An 18281-nucleotide genomic window follows, 5' to 3' on the forward strand; every position below is an offset into this window, starting at 1 on the left:
AGAACGAAGCATAATGGTGGTTGTTTTACAATGAATTATTATATTTCAGTTAACAGTAATTGTAAATTGGGCAAACAATAAAGCAAAAAAAAATTAAAATTTTAAAGCTGGTTTAAAATTTGCAAAATATTCCCTGTGAGATCTGCACGTCCTTGCAAAGTTGAACAACTCCAACATGCTTTTTCATGTTCTCAAACTAATATATCAGTGCTTCCATCTTCACATGAAAAAAAAAGAATAAATGATCAGTTGCTTACACAATGGGCCTGATTAAAGCTCTCCAAGGCTGGAGAGGATACACATTCATCAATGAAGCTGACTGATCCGGTATACTGCCAGCAAATGGTTTGAATCCTGCACCACATGCATTCCAGGTTTGCTGGATCACCCATCTTCACTGATAAAAGTGTATTCTCTTAAGCCTTGGAGAGCTTTAATAAATCAGGGCCAATGGTTTGGCCATTTAAGGAGAAAACCACTACCAGGATTAGGTCCATCATGAAGACTGGAAGAGACCCAAGTACATCCTAAAGACATTTAACTAATATTATTACAAATGTAATATTAACCTCCCAACCGCTAACCCCGTACTTTTCCGTGCAAGAAATATTTGCAACTATCGATAACCCCGTACTTTTCCGACTATATTAAAATCTCACTTACCTGGTCCCGTCGGGTCCGTGTTCCAGCGTCGGGTGCGTGTTCCAGCATCGTCCTCCAGCGTCAATCTCCCTCTCCAGCGTCGGGTGCCATCTCCTATACCAGCGGGACCGGTAAGATGCCGGCCAGCATCTTGTGTTCCGCCGGCCGGCATCCTGTGTTCCGCCGGCCGGCCGACCGACCAGCGGAACACAAGATGCCGGCCGGCTTCTTACCTGGTCCCGCTGATCGTCCCACGTCGTTCTCCGTCCAGCGTCGGGTGCTTCTAACACAAGAAGCCGTCCGGCGGAGAAAAAAAAAGCCGACCGGCTTCTTGTGTGTGCGTGATGACGTCGGCGCGTGTGCGGGAAATTCAAATTCAAACTCATTCATTCATTTTGTATTGGATTGAATACAAACTCCTGTATCCAATCCAATACAAAATAATTAAAAATAAATACAAAGTATGTATTTTGAATTGGATTGGATACAGGAGTTTGTATTCAATCCAATACATAATGAGAGTTTGAATTTTGTTCTCATTTTGTATTGGATTGAATACAAAGCCCTGTATCCAATCCAATCCAAAATAATAGAAAATATATTTATGTGGTTTTGTCTATAGGTATGTGACGTTGGACGGTTGGACACTAGGGAGGTGATTTAGAAAAATATATTATTATACAGTATACCGAATTATCGCATTTTCAGTATTTTTCATTTATTTATGTATTCTTGTTTAAGCTGATTTTTGTGTTTTTCCTTTAATTTTATTAAAAGTAAATTTTTTTTTTTACATGATTGTGTGTTTCAAACATTTTTTATATTCATTATATCTACTAGACCTCTATTCAGACATATTTCTGTAAGTTACAGGTCTACAATTTAAAAAAAAAAATTTCATGAAAACCTGTAACGCTTTTGGTACAGAAATCTAGACATCAGTGTAACGCTCAGGTGGTTAAAATGCATAGTGGCAAGGATTCCACCATCTACCAGTTGTGATCATGCTTTGTGACCCTGTCACATAGGGTTTCCAATGGAGATTACAAATGCCTGTTTTAATACACATTGCACAAGTTTGGTCCACTATTGTCGCCATCAAAAAATCCTCCTTCATAATGCCATTCAGTTATTGCTTGAGTGAATGTAGACAAAACGATTGGCCGGATTTTATTTTAAGAAATGGCTTCAAAAAACTAAAAGCCATTAAGTTAGGGCTCTACTAGGTAAGTTTGTTGAAACATACACCTCTCCACAAACAAACTTTCCCTGCAATTGTTGCTCCAGAAAAAGTCACAACCTACACTGGTTTAGCAGGGTTAGTGTTACAAGAAAACACCTTCATACAGATTATTTTGTATCAAACCCCTATTGTGTACAATATTCACCTTTTTTCCTTATCACACTCAGAAGGCAAGTGACAAAATAACTTAAAACATCAGCGGCTTTCCAAAATTAACTTTGGTAACGGCTTTCTATGTAAATAGCGCACCACTAACGAAAATGGGCCAAATGCAACACTGCACAAGACAACCACTGTCCAAGAAAAACAGCCATTCTCTGGAATCTCAGGATTTTAATTTGAATTTGGCAACATAAATGCAAATGTTAAGACTGATTTAAATGGTGAACAAATATTTTTACACTTGAGCTTTGGCACTTATGGATAGGTGTTACTTTGTTTTGAAAGTATTTTTGGGCAGCTGATTTAAGATTATCCACGGATGAAATTATAAGCACGCTTTCAAACTTCCACCAAGCTGAACATCCTTTGGTTATATTGGGATTCTATGAAGGTATATGACTTCCAGGCAAATATTCCAGCTAATATCCTAATGTTTGAGAATGGCTCATGTCTAATGAGACACAGACTGCACCCTAATCCTTTCTCAACAACTCATACATCTAGCACCTTAAAATATAGAAGTTGTGGAAGGGACAAAGTGCAGGTGGCTCAGTATTCTGTGAGGTATTCAGTTGGTTTCTCTCCAAAACTCTCAGACTGAGATAAAATCAACACTTTTTATATTGCTTTAAGGCCCGAGAGGCGTAAAGCTTTCAGTTCATGTCATTAGGTTTCATTGTAAGAATGTTCAGATCTTAATGACATTTGCAAGTCTGCACAAAATAGAACTCTGTTAGGTTCAAACTGTGCAGATGTGCAAGGAACGACTTATCCTATAACTATTACACTATTCCATAAGAGCAATCACAGGCATTTCAAAGCACACTAAAGCTAAACTACATACTAAACCATGCACAATGCTAATTGTAGTGATGGGTAAATATTGTACTTATCTTATTAATTCTTTTATATATATTGTAGAGTTACAACTTAAAATTGAAGCCAATGTATTTAAATTTTTATCATTAGAATTGGAAAGTACATAAATCTATTGTGTCCTATATTGCAGTATACCAGTTGTATGTATATATGCATTCATTTAGTTTGATAGAACCATCTTTGTAATATGAGATTTTCATCAATCTTGATAGGCCAGGCTGAAATGATGAAACTGCCATACATGCATACATCCATCATTCATTCTCGACACTCAGGGACATTGAATGCTGAGGAAAAGTTTGCAAACAGCCAGGTAAGTTTATTTTATTGCAGAAGGGACATCCCCTGTCCTTTATGTGATAACCTGTCTGTTCACAATCTTTAATCATACATGTTTAGCTCCAGTTTAAAATCACTGACAGAAGAATGTAAAGACACCGATGTTCTCTCTGTAATGGTTCTCATTTATCCCAGGTATTGTATAGCTAATAGTAGTCAATTACATTCAACAGGACTTGTTCTTGTAATGTTAATGACATTTCGCAGCTCAACTAGTGACCTGATAAAGCAGCTTAGAAAGCTACAAAGTGTCTTCAACAATACAAACTGACAATACAATACAATACAAACTGAATGTGACTAACTACTACTAGATATTGATTATCATGTTATAAACACCCGGGGGAGGGGGGGGGATATTGATCAGTCAGTTTGTTAAGGTGATTTGTTGGAAGCTGGAAAAGGTGACTGATGGTTTGATACGGATAACTGGTACTGATACCCTGAACATAAATGAACATTGAACCCTTGCAGTGCAGTGATTGTCCTACTCTGAATTTAGTATGGAATTCTCACTGAATTTCAGCTTTAAGGAATATAATGGACTGTGGCGTTAAAAAAAAAAAAAAAAAAAACTACAATTTCATTTATTTAGTCTGTGGGGTAAACGTTTCGTGCCAATTGTAGGGTAGGTACAAAGTCTGACAAGTACGTCCTAGGCTGCATTCTGTCAGGCAGTTTCCAGCTCCTGGGAGGTAAATGTCACACAATTCTAGCTGATTATTAGGGAGTTTCAGGACTTCATGCAGACAGCAATAGTTCAAATGTGATTTCCTAATGAGTTTCTGCTTAAAAAACGACCAATAACCTCCAAACCCTCTCATTATAAATGAAACAAATAAGAGTGTTGAAGAAACAATGTTTGCAAGCATTGAGGTTTGCTTTGTGTGATACATCCTGGTCACTGCAATTGTCAAACGTTTTAATTAACTTGAATAATAACAGTTTTGTAAAAAACAAACAAATCACACATCTTTGGTTCCTATGCAAGACAACTACAGCGCTAAAAAAAATGCTTTCACAGCATTTCAACAAACCCATCAAATGTGCACGTAAACGCCATGGGGTGCTAAGCATTTGCAAAAGGTAACCGCATCCCAGAGGAAGGGGTAAATCTTACACATTTATATACTAAGGTAAATAAAATCCTAAAGAACCTGTGAGGGAAATATTAAAGACTTGGGGGTGAATCCTATGCAGAAGAAAGCATCTCCGGAGTAAATAATAAAGGTAATATAAAGTCTCTAAGGGTTATAAACAGGCTGCAAGACAACACAAATATAGGAGGATAATCGTCCAATTTAGGAGGTAAATAATAGTCCAAGTAGGCAATCCCTGTAGTCTACGGGTAATCAAAATCAACTACGGGTAAAAATGGGGTGATTCCTATATATTGTCATTTATATAGTCTGAGGTGCAAAATAATCCTATAAAGTCAGTGAGGAATATAAAACAGATGGTGGGGCAAACATGCAGTATACAAGGATAATCCTTATGGGAGGTAAACAGTCCATGGGGGTAATTACTGTAGTCATGAGGTAAACAATGACCATCATGTGGGGTAAATATGAGGTGAAACTTTGCCGCCGTTAATATAGTCTGAGGTACAATAAAAAAAGGTCTGTGAGTGATGAACACAACACAGAAATCAAATATATGAAGGTAATCGTCCATCTGGAGGTAGTCTATAGTCCATGGGGGTAATTCCTTCAGTTGTGAGGTAAACAATACAGATGAGGTGAATTTTATTTGCCACCATTTCTATAATCTGGGGTACAATACAATCCTGACAGGTCTGTAGGCAAATTAATACAGACAGCGGGGTAAATTGTCCATCTCAAGAAGTAAAAAGCCAATGGGGGTAATTCCTGTAGTCATGAGGTAAATATTATTAAGGTGGAACACATCTATGTTGTCTAAAGTACAATAAGATTATATAAATTCTGAGGAATATAACATAGATGGAGGGGTAAACACGACACAAATCGGATATATGAGGGTAATCGTCCAGGTGATAGTCCCTGCAGACATGAGGTAAACAATCACCATCTTTGGGGTAAATAATAACATATCTATATTGTCTGAAGTACAATAACACTTTATAAAGTTTGTAAAAGGATATAATACAGACAAAGGGAAAACACCAAAATTATCCGATATATGAGGGTAATCATTCGGGTAATAGTCCATGGGGGTAATCCCTGAAGTCGTGAGGTAAACAATGATTGTGTCTGGAGTAAACAATATCTATGAAAGCAATCTTACTTGGCACCATTTATATAATCTGGGGTACAATACAATCCCATCAGGACTGTGAAAAATGTAATACAGACAGCGGGGTAAATTGTCCATCTCGGGAAGTAAAATCCTATTGGGGTAATTCTTGTAACATAAAAAAAAACATTTTATCAAGTTTGTGAGGGATACAATAAAGACAGAGGGTAAACACCACAATAATTCAATATTAGGGAAATGGTCCAGGTAAGGAATAGTCCACGGGGGGTAATTCCTGTGGTCAGTGAATTAAAAAATGACATTTATACAGTCTGTGGGGTAAATAATATTTATGTGGTGAAGGCTTTTTGCTGCCATTTATATAATCTAAGGCACAAAAATATCCACTAAATCTGTATGAGATATAATACAGACAACAGGGAAAAAAAAAACAACAAAAAATCTGTTATAGGAGGGTAATCGTCCATCATGGTAGGTAAACAGTCCATGGGGGTAATTTCTGAAGTCGTGAGGTAAACAATGACTGTCTGTGGGGTACAAATACATTTTACACTATTTATATAGGCTGAGGTAAAATACAATCCTATGAAATCTGTGAGGAAAAAAAAAAAAGAAGACAAAAAACACAAAAATCTTGTACAGGAGGGTAATAGTCCATCTTGGGAGGTAAACAATACACAGCAAGTATTATCCCAATATTTTTTTAAGCTGGGTGTGAAGAAGCTGTAGGTGGGTGGCAGCCTCTGTATTGTGACCCAACTCTTCGGTAACCACCCAAAAACAGCCGGGTAGTTACTGGAAAGAGCCGGGTGGCACACCCAGCTAAAAGAAGCCGGGGGGATCACTGCATGGGGGTTCAGTGATATATACATAATTCTTGTATATATGAGGTAAAAAATGACAGTCAGTGGGGTAAATATTACGTAGGAGGTGAATCTTTTTTTCTTGCCATTTATGTAATCTGATGTACAATACAATCCTATAAAATCTGTGAGGTAAATTATACAAACAGTGGCGTAAAACCACACAAATATCCCATATAGAAGGGTAATCGTCCATCTTGGGAGGTAAGCTGGGTGAGAAGCTGTAGGTGGGTGGCAGCCTCCATTTTTGGACCCAACTCTTCAGTAACCACCCAAAAACATCTGGCCGTTTACTGAAAAGTGCCGGGTGGTGCGCCCAGCTAAAAGAGACCGGGGAGATCACTGCATCGGGGTAAATCTTTTATATATAACCCAGCTAGGAGTTTGCAGGTTCTCCCCGTGTTTGTGTGGGTTTTCCCAGGGTACTCAGGTTTCCTCCAACAAACCAAAAACATGCAGTTAGGTTAATTGGCTTCCTCCCCAAATTGTCCTTGGAGTGTATTAAAGACATATGACTATGGGGGAACATTGGATTGTGAGCTCCTTTGAGGGACAGCTAGTCACATGACTACGGACTTTGTACAGTGCTGTGTAATATGTCAGCGCTATATAAATACTGGATGATATTATGAGGTAAAAATAATAGTCAGTGGGGTAAATAATACCTAGGAGGTGAATTTTATTTGCCAGGCACAATACAATCCTAAAAAATCAGTGAGGGAAATAATATGGCGGTGTAAAAACCACACAAATATCCCATATATGAGGGTAATCGTCCGGGTGTGTTATAGTCTGTGGGGGTAATTCCTGCAGTCATGGGGTAAACAATGACCGAGTGGTAAATCCTATATACTGCCGTTTATATAATCTAAAATGCAATTGAATCCTATAATTTTAGGGGAAAATATTACAGACTGAGGGGTTAATATAACACAAATATTCCATATATGAGGGTAATCGTCCATCTTGGGAGGTAAACAGCCCATGGGGGGTGATTCCTGTAATCTTGAGGTAAACAATGATGGTTTATGAGGTAAATCCTATATACTGCCATTTATATATTAAGCGGTGCAATTGAATCCTATAAATGTAGGGAAAATTAATACAGGCTGAGGGGTAAATTTAACACAAAAATCCCATATATGAGGGTAATCGTCCAGGCAAGTAATAGTCTATGGGGGTATTTCCTGTAGTTGTGAGGTAAACAATGACGTCTGTGGGGTAAATGTTACTTCAAGAGGGGAATCTTATTTGCCGCCATTTCTATAATCAGAGGTAGAATACAAGCCTTACAAAGGATATAAGACGGAATACAATGCAGATATCAGCCATTCATGACGTATTGAAGATTATGAGGTAAAATAACGATTCTGAGGAAAATAAATCCCTACAGAGCCTATGAGCCATTCATGAGGTAAATATTGAAGATTATGAGGTAAAATAGGAATTCATTAAGGAAAATAAATCCCTACCGAGCCTATCAGCCGCTGATGAGGTAAATATTGTAGATTATGAGGTAAAATAACGATTCTATGACATAAATAATTTCCTATTGAGCCCTTGAACCATTCATGAGGTAAAAATTGAAGATTGTGAGGTAAAATAACAAGTCTGAGGTAAATAAATCCCTAAATACCACTTGGTGCTGGAGGTAACACAATGTGTGGGGTAAACACCCCCCAATATTCAGATTTATAGGGTGATGTACATTCTGTGAGGTAAATAAAATCCAATAAGGTCATCTAGTTATATCCGAACACATTGCTAGGTTGTATGAGGATGGAGGCCTCAAGCCAAATCCCACACACATACATATACAAACATAGTCATATATATGGCGATGGGGGGGCTGAGGCCTGCACCCCCACCACGATCCCTGGTGTTTCCTAAGGCGGCAGGCCGCCTCACATAAGGAAAGTGTGCGGGTGGGGCTCGGGGACAAGACGGACCGGGGAGCTTTAGCTCAGCACAACCGCCGGCTGCCAGTTACCGTGTGGGTTCTGTGAGTTCTCGTGGTGTTTTGATGGGCGATAATGGCGTCCTTCCTCGCGAGAGAATCCAGGAACTCCCCGCGCCTCTCCTCACTGTCGCCGATCCTCGAACGCACACTGCGCTTGCGCGGGACGGAAGATGACGCATGCGTGGTCTTGCCGCTATAGCACGCCCTCGGCTGTACAAAGTGAGGAACTGCAACCTGATGGAAACAGAACTGCTTACGCCCTCTCTGGCGAGATTGAGGGAGTGCAGTTTTCCTATACCTACAAGTTTGTTTGGAGAGATGCAGCCTATAGGTAAGAAATAATATAAATTGCGAATATTCTGCAACAAATAAATAACTATTCACATTACAATTAGGACGATACACACATGGGAATAAAAAATAATAGAAGCAGAGGATCACAGCAATTTAGGATTTTTTTGTCTCAATGTATTTGTGTCTAGCTCATATGGAGTGACAAATACCAAATATACTAGGGCTGATTTATTAATGCTCTCCAAGACTGGAAAAGATAGACAATTTAGTGAGACTCTGGATGATCCAGACAATCTGGAATAGATTAATTTGTTGTCTTTTAGTTAGCACATGTTTTCAATTCTGAACCAGATCCATGCCAGGTTTTCTGGATCACTCAGGTTCTTTCATAATAGTCCATATTCTCCAGTATTGGAGATCTTTAATAAATCAGGTAAATTGATTCATTATTATACAATTATAAGGGTTGCAATGGGTTACTGAACTTCCTATAAACCATAGTATTGCTTTCACTTTATCCATCACCTTTAGACCTGCATGGCTACAATGGTCTTTTGAGCAATCCAGTAATTCCATTTCCACTGGATGGTGTATCACCCACCCATCAGGATTAGAAACGGGTGTGTGAGAGAGGTGGCTGGACTCTCTGCCCAATAAGGGGATTTGATTTTAGGTTAGGGAATGGCGTAGTTGCATGCTAAAGACACGTGTAACCTGAGGAGCAAAAATCAGGCTGGCTGAGGCAATGGCAAATGGCCATTAAACAGGAGAAAGTCATCAACAAGCTTGGAAAACAAACAGGCCAAAGATTTGGAAGTAAGCATCAACCATAGAGTATCAGAATGAAGCAGAAGCTGGTGAGAATTGTCAGGACTGCAGTCCTTAGGAAGAGACCAAATGGCCTGTCCGGGTCATTAGAAACACCCAGATACACAAGGACACATGTATATACACATGGTAGCCACGCATGATCCCAAGATGTGCCAGGAGGTTTGCACTGACATGCATGTATCCCCAGCTAAGACCACCAAGCCTGAAGCAAACATAGCTGGGATGTTGCGTGCAGCCTGAGACTCAGCCCAGAAAGGGTATTAAAAGAGCACCGAGGGGCCCCTTGCCATTGCTTAGTTTTTCCATGCGATTTCCAGTCTTTTCAGTTTTTTAAGTGTATGTCAACTTGTTTTTAAAACTGACTGTAATATCTCTAAAAGCTATGTGTCCCTGCAAAAAAAAAATATACAAACTTTAAGGCCAACAAAAGATTTTAATCCTAATCTAATATCTAAGCACACAGAGATCTTCCTGCTAAAGACCCCGGATTTGCTAAATGGGGGTTTAGGAATTTCCCCTTTACGTTGGTGTGTAGTCCTCTTTAGGAGGTGTAGTTCTTCTTCCCTGTGGGCTGATAGGTTAAATGGGGATTTTTTATAGGGGACATGCTGTCACCAAGAAATTGCATTACACTTCACATGTGTTCATTTTTGCAGTAACACAGTTTGTACAGAACAAAAAAATGGACTGTTATTTATTAATTGTGTCACTAGTTGTCACAACCACGTTGTGTCAATATTGCAAAATATCAAAAAGTAAGGTCACTACTATCGGTATTTCATACATATTCAACAATTAAGTAAAACATGAGCTAGTGAATGGAAAGAGGCAGTAGTGCTAGGTGTGGGGGTGGTAGTGTATGGGTGGAATTTGCTCCTCAATCAGCACAATCTATCCGTCATAGGGATTTACAGACTGAAAAAATACAAGTATGTCTGCCATTTCTCTATGAGGTGCTGCCTGTCATTTACAAAATGGAGATGCCAAAGGGTTGATGATCTAGCAAGGGTCAACCCACCAACTCTTCCTCCATGACACAAATCAGCCAATTTCCAGGGAGCCATGAACAGGTTACTTCTTTCCATGGCAAATCTAAACAATCTCTGTAACAGTCTATAACAAGTAGTTTGGGGTATTGGCTAAGCATTCCATCTTGGAATTGGTGGATGAAGGACATGACACAAGATAAGGGAGAAGATGAAGACATTGCATGGTGAGATTTGGGTGTTTCAGTGTGTACAGTCAGTCCTTCCCAGGTCTGAAGAGGAAGTTCAGAGCTTCCAAAAAGAGAGAAGCCACCTCCCATTGCTTATTGAGATTGAGTCCAGTCAGGAGAAGGAACAGGATTAGGGCTTGCCATTCTCACCAAAGTCAACGTCAGCTGAAAAGTGGCCAATAACGCATGTGGAATGGCTTTGGCCAAGGCAGACTTCCTCCCTTTTTTAACACCTCTCTCCAAGGTAGATCTCTATCCAGTTGCTACTGCACCATCCTTGGCAGTCAAACAGAAAGAATAGAGGACATGGTCCATCAGAAAGGAAGCAGCAGCCAGGCCAATCCACAGTTAGCACCCGCAGCCAGCTCTTGGCCATGATGGTCAATACATTTGCCATCTCCAGCTTGGATACCCACATGTTCAGGCGTAAAGACGTAGGTGACTAATGGGTATCCAAGATTAACACGTTGCTGGAGCTTGCAGAGCTGTTCACCTGCACTGCTGCAAACGTCTTATCGTAACGAGTGTTCATCTGGGGGGAGGGTGGTAACAGACGGGTGCAATTGCCTGATCCAAATCAAAATTATGACTCTGATGACTTCCACACCCATCTGGCTAATTATAGTGATTTGCTGAAGCAGGGTACAGTGGCTTTGTCTATAATGGACCATATATTTACCTAATTGAAAGCATGCACTCTGTCCTCTACCTAGCGGTTCTACTGCTGTTACTGCTTCCTCTGTATTCCTCTCATTACGGTATACCTGCATTTTGAAGTAATTCTGAATAGGTATTAAATTACTGGTCTTGGTTTGCCACCCCATCCCAGTATTCCTGGCATAGTTTGCTTTTCCTCTTTCAGATCTCATTCTGTCAATCTTCCAATATTGGACATAACCTGCTACATGCAGGTTTGGGCACTTGTACGCCTAATATGTTCTACACCATTGGTGGTAAGTTCTGCCTTCCTCGCCCCCGTGGAGCTAATGACCCTGAGCTGACCTATAACTTGGCCAGACCTCGAGCCTCTCGCCCATTATAGTATTCATTTTCTTTATATAATGAGGATATATTTTCTAGTTTGATTCCTTGTTGCCTCCCATGAGGACAAACCTTTTACCTGAGCAGACTCTCTCTGTGCTTGAATACTTTACCTAGCTTTCAGACTCCCATGTATGACCTTTGGTTCCAACCTTTGACTTTCTCTTGCCCAGTGTTATGGCTTGCCTGCCCCCTGGCATTGTATTGTTTTGGGGATTCCTGGACCTCTATCAGTCCTTGTTTTCCCAGAGGTCATTTTTTTTGTACCCACATCCTGATGAAAACCAAGTTCTCTGATGGCACAAAGCTGAGGTTTTCTGAGTGAGGGTTCTAGATTTGGGGAGTGCCATCTGCTTATGCAATGCCATTGGACCTTGGACTTACAAATATATAAAGAAAGTGACCAGCTATTCTCCAACTTTGGGCAGTGGAATGTATGGGCATTCTCCTTAGTTAAAGGTTGTCCCAATTTTAAGGTCTAATAGACAAACGAATGTTAGGAAAGGCATGTGCACTATTATGAGGGACATTCAGCAATGAAAAAAACAACTTAAAAAAAATATCTGGTCTTTTCATCAGGCTTCCAGTTCAAAATTGAAAATATACCATTCCTTAAAATAACAAGTTTTCAGGGATGCATTATTTTCTTTGAAAATACCTTGTCTTACATAGCAGCAAGAGCACCACAATACGTACCACTTCAGTTAAAAAAATACCTATTTGCAGGTATCCTTATCATCAACACTTGATTTTTCATTTATTAGTGATAGGCCTGCTTTGACCAGAAAATAAATGTTGGTTGGTAGTTTACTGTGGCATCCTGCCACTGGTCAGTTTTTCTTTGCAAGCTCTCATTATTAAAATACTGCAAATGATACAGCAGTGTAAAACTGGCCAGCAGTAGGACATTTGCTGAATTCGTCAAAATAGCCAAAATATTCAACAGAAGCAGGCATTTCTGTATATTTACACTATAGTGTCTATCTGCCCCACTGTTAAAAAAAGTAAAAAGGACAATCATAGCAGTTGTGCTAAGCTCACATAGGTAAAGGGTAAAAGTGAAGTAGAATTTAAGGAAACAAAGCTGGCACTAAAAAAATAAAAATAAGGTGCTAACAGATCATGATTACTTAAAATTCTGCACCTCACAGGGAAATGCATACTGTATATATGATGCCATGCAATGTCGCTGGTCCTGCTAATGAGGATTTCATTAGGTCTGGCAGAGAGTTTCCTAGAGATCCTGATGCTGGCAGAAAGGTGAATGGTTGGGAAACATTTTTTGGAGCTTGTCCCTCTCCTCAGGACAGAGAGTCACGGGTTATACTGTCAGTTCCTGACCCCACATAGCCTTTGTGTTGGTTCCAAGCACTCTTTGTGCCAGTGACAAACATCTGATGTCAGAATACTTATTGCTTAACTGCTGACGTTTTCTCATTTTCTTAAATGAATTCAATGCAAAATCAATGTCAGTTAAAGGATGACTCCACTGATATTTCAGCTTTGCATGCTTGATGTTGATCTGTATAATTTACTGGATTCTAAGACCAAGTTTATACAGATGGCATCCAGTCAGTCGCCATCTATTAGCATGCACTGCCATGTTTGTTCAAGATAAATGTGCTTTAAGCAGCAATTTTGATGGGTGGTTGTTGGGCATTTGTCAGCTACCCCAGTGAATTCTGCATTCCTCAGCTTGTGCTTGCAGCAATTGGCATGTGTCTGCGGTTATATACTGTACAGTTCTCTGAATTAGTCCTTGGTTTTCTTTTGGTGAGGTTTTCCCACCAGAATTATTATTACTTCTTTACCTGTCCAGTTACACCATGGGTCCAAAGTCACCTTGGCCCAGAGGCTTGAATGTATCGAGGTTATTTGTACCTCCAGGAGAGATACAACAAACGAATTGTCTGAACCATTCTGTCTATAACTCCTATAAAGAAAAGGTTTTGGCTTTTGAGAGTTTCCCATTGTGATTCTCACCTAAAGGCGTTTATGACAAACCTGCAATTCTCATACAGACATAAACCATTTATGTGATGAATAATAAAATAATTACATGGCACCCAGATTGGAGAAACATGAACCCAAAACAACTGTACAATATAAAAGTTTATTTATATGTCCATTATTATTACGTCTATAATTTTCCACTCCTGTTTTGTGTTTGCTACCAAATACATAAAACACGTTTATTATAGACAGAGATCATTACGTGACTCTGCAATTGGCAACCAAAACTGGAATGGCAAATTCTGCTGCTCTTGGTTCTGTGTGGTTTATTCACTGGGTGCAGTGCTATGATGAGGAAATAATTAAAAAATGATTGTTTATTATAACACAGTATTTATATAGAGCCAACATATTACACAGCGCTGTACAGTGTATAAAGTCATGTGATTAGCTGTCTCTCAAAGGATCTTACAATCTAATGCCCCTACCTAGGTCATATGTCTTTAGCACAGTCTAAGGTCCATCTTAGGGGGAAGCCAATTAACCTAACTGTATGTTTTTGGAATGTGGGAGGAAAGCGGAGTACCTGGAGGAATCTCACACAAACAGGAGGAGAACCTGCAAACTTCAGTGTCCTGGCTGAGATCGGAACCCGGGACCTAGCTCTTCAAAGGTCAGAGTGCTAACCACTGAGCCACCATTCTGTCCCCGAAATGTTTAAAGGGATCCTGTGAAGAGAATGAATGGACAAAGTTGGTCAAGAGGAAGGCAAAAACCCCGGGTACAATTTGCTTTACCAGGGGGAAAAAAATTTCTTCCTGATTCCATGAGGCAATGGGATGTTCCATGGATCAACAGTCTCTGTCATGATTTGAGCTTTGTGACACGGAGTGTTAACCTGCTGGAAGTAGCCATGAGATGATGGGGATACTTTGGTCATAAAGGGGTGGACACGGTCAGCAACAGTACCAAGGTAGGCTGTGGCATTTAAACCATGCTCAATAGGCACTACAAATTGTGCCAACAAATACCTCACCACCATTACACCACCACCAGCCTGAACCATTGATACAAGGCAGAATGGGTCCATGCTTGTTCATGCCAAATTCTGACCTTACTATTACAATGCCACAGCAGAAATCCCAACTCATCAGACCAGGAAATGTTTATCCAATATTCTTTTGTCCAATGTCGGTCATTCTGTATGAATTGTATCCTTAGGTGCCTGTTCCTAGCTGACAGGAGTAGCACCCGGTGTGGTCTCTTTCTGCTGCTATTTGAGATCCTTTTGCCTCTATCAGCTGAAACTAGCATGGCCATTCTTCTCTGACCTCTGTCATTAACAAGGAATTTTTACCTGTACCAATCTCTGTAAATACCAAAGATAGCAGTTTCTGAAATACCAGTCTTCTGAGCATTAAACATGGAAATTTATTTTACTTTCCAAACAGCAGAAGGGACATCTGCAAATACTGGTTTACGAGGGGGTGCTGAGAAGTTCCTGGCTTTGCCCCCTTCCAGATGAAATAGAATCATCTTAGAGTGTGGGGTATATGGCAGCCTAATATCTTAGTATGTAACTGCAAATATCCGGTCTTTGCAATTCTTAAAACTGTTTTCTCTTTTAGTGAGAAGCTGTGATGGCAGAGGCACAAGCAAGTTTCACGTCGTTGGAGTTACGGGCCGTCATGAAGTTTTTGTTTCTCCAGGGAAAGTCAGCAAAGGACATTCACACTGAGATGTCACAAACACTGGGGGAAAAGTGTCCTTCCTACAGCACTGTCACAGCCTGGATATCTCGTTTCAAGACCGGGCATTTCACCGTTTAAGATGAGCCCCGCAGTGCGCGCCCCCCAACCTCAACTGACCCAGCAACCTGCGATGTCCATGAGCTGATTATTGAGGACCGGCGAATATCCTCAGAAAAGATCGCCCAGATACTTGAGCATTTTGGGTTTGTTATCAACTCTATCCTAGACATGGTAAGATTTCAGCGAAGTTGAAATATTTGAACAGTGATCAGAAGAAGGAACGAGTTGAAGCATCCAAAGCCGTTTTGGCCCATTTTGAAGCTGCACAGGACTTTTTGGCTAGGTTAGTGACTGAGGATGAAACCTGGCTTCAAATCTATGATCCTGAAACCAAGGAACAGTCAAAGGAATGGCACCACAGTGGGTCCCAGGGGCCAAAGAAGTTCCAAACCCAGAAATCAGCCAAAAAAGTCATGGCGTCCGTTTTCTGGGACAAAGACGGTATTCTGTTGGTGGATTACCTACCTCAGGGCTCTAGTATCACCGGACAGTACTATGCTAACCTCCTGGACCAGCTGAAGGAGGCAAATCGAAGACGAAACGCCGGGGAAAGTTGACCAAAGGGATCCATTTTTTGCAGGACAATGCACCTGTGCACACGTCCAATGTTGTGGCTGCAAAATTGAACCACCATCCCCCCTACTCACCTGACCTGGCCCCTTTGGACTATTATCTGTTCCCGAATTTGAAGACATTTCTGATGTCAAAGATGCTGCTGAGAGCTGGTTTGCGGCCCAACCAAAGGACTTTTATTTGAACGGTCTAGAAAAGCTGCAACTACGCTGTACCAAGTGCATCAGTCTCAGGGGGAATATGCTGAATAAATGTGATATTTCATTACTCTGGCTCTCTACTTTCTGGGCAAAGCCAGGAACTTCTCAGCACCCCCTCGCATAGTGCAAATATATCCTAATATTAACTATTTATTCCAAACTTAGGGATTTCAATGCAGTGTATGGAAACTTTGGACTTCTATGGATTAGGGCTCACACCCAAGACTGTGACTAAAGGCAAGGCAGAGGACTGGGTCCTGTGCTTATGTGTGCACTCCAAAGTACTTGCCACAAAGTGTTCCAATTTACCACTTCTAGCCGTTGTGAATAACACTTGTGACACCAAGGCTGGGATGCCATGCCCCTACAATCCAGTCTTACCGCTTACAGAGCACTTTCTATATAAATTCATGGCCCATAATTATGTGTTAAGGACTAATTAAATCAAATTTGCTGACAGTGGTATGTACGTGCTTGGCTTGGGTACAAATCTAACTGGAACTCAACATTTATTATGACTTAAATAGACCCAGACGAAGCTATCCTTAAAGGTTACAGCAAAGTGCAAATAATGATTTACCAAACTCCAACATAAGCCTGGGAAATGTCTAAGGGCCATTTACACCGCAGTAACGTTTGTGTTGCTGCAATTTATGATAATGCATGTAACATATAATACAGAAAATAATAGGACAACAACTGAAGTTCTGAAGTGCAAAGCAACACAAAGCCACACAATGCATTGCAAAAGGAGATCATAATCAATGTATTGCTCATTGGGGACCTCTCTAACTCTCCTCTCCTGAAATACTCTGCTGGAGGACTCTGCTCCTTCCTCTATAACTCTCCTCTCCTGAAATACTCTGCACTGCTGCTATAACTCTCCTCTCCTGAAATACTCTGCTGGAGGACTCTGCTCCTTCCCCTATAACTCTCCTCTCCTGAAATACTCTGCACTGCTGGAGGACTCTGCTCCTTCCTCTATACCTCTCCTCTCCTGAAATACTCTGCACTGCTGGAGGACTCTGCTCCTTCCTCTATAACTCTTCTCTCCTGAAATACTCTGCTCTGCTAGCTGTGTGTATCATATTGCTACCATAAATGTAACTCTTACTGATCATTTTTTTGCTTTTTGTTTTTGGAGTTGTTGTTTGTTTCCATGTGATCTGGGTGCTGAGATCTTTTTTTATCTTCTCTATGAATATTTCATTGCTTGTTTTTTTTTCCTGGCAGTGCCATCCCCACCCCGGATATATTTTGGCCTCCAGCTCTTCATTTTCCTTGTTTTTCTGTTCTCCGCTTGAGAAGAATTCGGGTACATTTGTGATGTAGCAGCCTGGGGGGGGGGGGGGGGTAAACAGGGAGGACCGGACTGACGGGGAAAAAACTGAAAACTGAAATCTGTTATGTGAAGAAAAACAACAGCCAACAATAATCAATCTGTCACCCAGATATGAACTCTACCTCCCCATTTCTCTGTTCAGTGGAGAAGGGAAAGGGCAGGAAGAGCAAGCAGAACCCCACTGTGCACTCCCATGTCCTTCCTGATTGGACATCGGGGGACCGCTGGCAGATTTGAACCTGAGACAAACACGAGCATGAATCATCTCACATGTGTACGTACCTGCTACAAATACAGAAGAAACAAGCACCTTTACATTTATATCTCATACTTCCATATTTTTATCTTGCTTATATATATTTGTTGCCTCCAGGTAGGCTGGTATGAAAATCATTTATTATTCTATTATAAATATCTATGTCAATGGTAGTAGTAACCCAGTGAAAATCCTGCTGAATCTGTCTGCCAGCTTAAGTTTCCACTTATCTGCCTGCACACGGGCAATTTACTGATTTGGCTCTTTATGGAAAGATTCACCTTTCAGCATTTATTTGCATTCACGCGCAGTGCGCACTGCCACAGCTTGATGCATGATCACTGCTGGCCCCGCCCAGACAAAAACTTGCAGCCAATAGGGGGGCCTGGGTGGAATATTAACTCTGCCCAGCTAAACAAATAGACAGAGACTGGGCAGATG

General features: G+C 40.6%; 1 protein-coding gene across 2 annotated transcripts in view; it reads right to left on the reverse strand.

Moving 5' to 3' along the window:
* BANP (BTG3 associated nuclear protein) overlaps positions 1–8482 on the reverse strand; it is a 210087-nt gene extending 201605 nt beyond the window's left edge. For both annotated transcript variants that reach the window (XM_072421339.1, XM_072421340.1), the window contains exon 1: positions 8354–8482. The gene's annotated coding sequence lies outside the window, so the exon portion shown is untranslated. The remainder of the gene's footprint in view (positions 1–8353) is intronic.
* Between the last annotated feature and the right edge of the window lie 9799 nt (positions 8483–18281).

The sequence above is a fragment of the Pyxicephalus adspersus genome, chromosome 9 (genome assembly GCF_032062135.1).
Source record: "Pyxicephalus adspersus chromosome 9, UCB_Pads_2.0, whole genome shotgun sequence".
NCBI classification, from domain to species: Eukaryota; Metazoa; Chordata; class Amphibia; order Anura; family Pyxicephalidae; genus Pyxicephalus; species Pyxicephalus adspersus.